Source organism: Cebus imitator, unplaced genomic scaffold, assembly GCF_001604975.1.
Source record: "Cebus imitator isolate Cc_AM_T3 unplaced genomic scaffold, Cebus_imitator-1.0 Scaffold140, whole genome shotgun sequence".
NCBI lineage: Eukaryota > Metazoa > Chordata > Mammalia > Primates > Cebidae > Cebus > Cebus imitator.
Genome location: NW_016107455.1, coordinates 481,991 through 483,693, shown reverse-complemented (window position 1 = coordinate 483,693; position 1,703 = coordinate 481,991).

The following is a 1,703-nucleotide window of genomic DNA, read 5'->3' as shown; positions in this document are numbered from 1 at the left end:
AAAAAAAAAAAAAAAAAAAAAAAAAACATTTCTGTCCATGTCTCCTAAAAGACTACATTTCCCGTGAGACCAAAAAGCAGAAATCGTCCTCCTATAATGGTTGTGGGCATGGGAGCCAAGCACTGTTCCGCCTGTCCCATAAATGTTTGTTGTGGTGGTTTGTACCTTGTCCTTTCCATCCTTAGGCCTGAAGGATCCTCTCCCAGCCTTTGGCTTGCCCTAGCAGTCAGTGGTGGCCACGGATCATCTGCACCTTTGCTTTATGCTAGGCTCCTGGAAGGAGTGGTACCTGGGTTTGTGTTTGGGATGAAGAGCAGGTCTGGATTTCCTTCCTGTAAAGCTTGGCTACTGTCTTCTATCTGAGGTCATTCCTTCCTGAAGAAAAATCGGAGGGTTTGCAAAGGAGGAAGAAGCGGCTTAGCCACCTAGGATCTCCTAGACTATTCCTAGACCACTTTAGCAGCTGGAGGAACTAGATTTACTTTGGTCTGTTTGAGGACTTGAGCCCTCTTCATCCTTTGTAGCCTCTAAATCAAACACTTGAAACAGATAAACATTGGTAGAGGGGAATTGAGGGAAGAAGGTTCTTAGAGTCAGTGCTCATTCTGTCGCTCAGGCTGGAGTGCAGTGGCATGATCATAGCTCACTGAAGCCTGAAACTCTTGGGTTCCAGCGATCCTCCAGTTTCAGCCCTCTTGGGTGGCTAGGACTACAGGCACTTGCCAACATGCCTGACTATGGGAGGAAGACATATAAAGCATCTACTGGCAAACTCTGTCTCATGCTGGGGATACATCAGTGAACAAAAAGAAATCTCTATCATGGGATTTTAGGGACCCCATCTCTAAAATAACACCAATATAAATATGACACAATACAGTATAATAACTATTTATATAGCACTTACATTGTATTAGATATTGTAAGTAATCCAGAGATGACTTAAAGTCATCTCTTATTCACTGCAAGAGAATCAGCATATTTTGGTATCCATGGGATGGGAGGGTGGAAATTATAGTATCTCAATTCCCTGGGAAGACATGACTGTATATTCTGGCTATTCTCAATTCCTTGCCTCCTAATCTCTCTTTTTATTATTTATTTATTTATTTGTTTTGAGACAGAGTCTTGCTGTGTTGCCCAGGCTGGAGTGCAATGGCACGGTCTCGGCTGACTGCAACCTCTGCCTCCCGGGTTCAAAGGATTCTCCTGTCTCAGCCTCCTGAGTAGCTGGGATTACAGGTGCCTACCACCACGCCCAGCTAATATTTGTATTTTTAGTAGAGACAGGGTTTCACCATGTTGCCCAGGCTGAACTCCTGACCTTGTGATGCACCTGCCTCAGCCTCCCAAAATGTTGGGATTATAGGCGTGAGCCACTGTGCCCGGCCTACTTTTATTTTATTTATTTCTTTATTTATTTTTTGAGACGGAATTTCACTCTTGTTACGCAGGCTGGAGTGCAGTGGCTCAATCTCGGCTCACCGCAACCTCCGCCTCCTGGCTTCAGGCAATTCTCCTGCCTCAACCTCCTGAGTAGCTGGGATTACAGGCACACGCCACCATGCCCAGCTAATGTTTTGTATTTTTAGCAGAGACAGGGTTTCACCATGTTGACCAGGATGGTCTCGATCTCTTGACCTCGTGATCCACCCGCCTCGGCCTCCCAAAGTGCTGGGATTACAGGCTTGAGCCACCGCGCC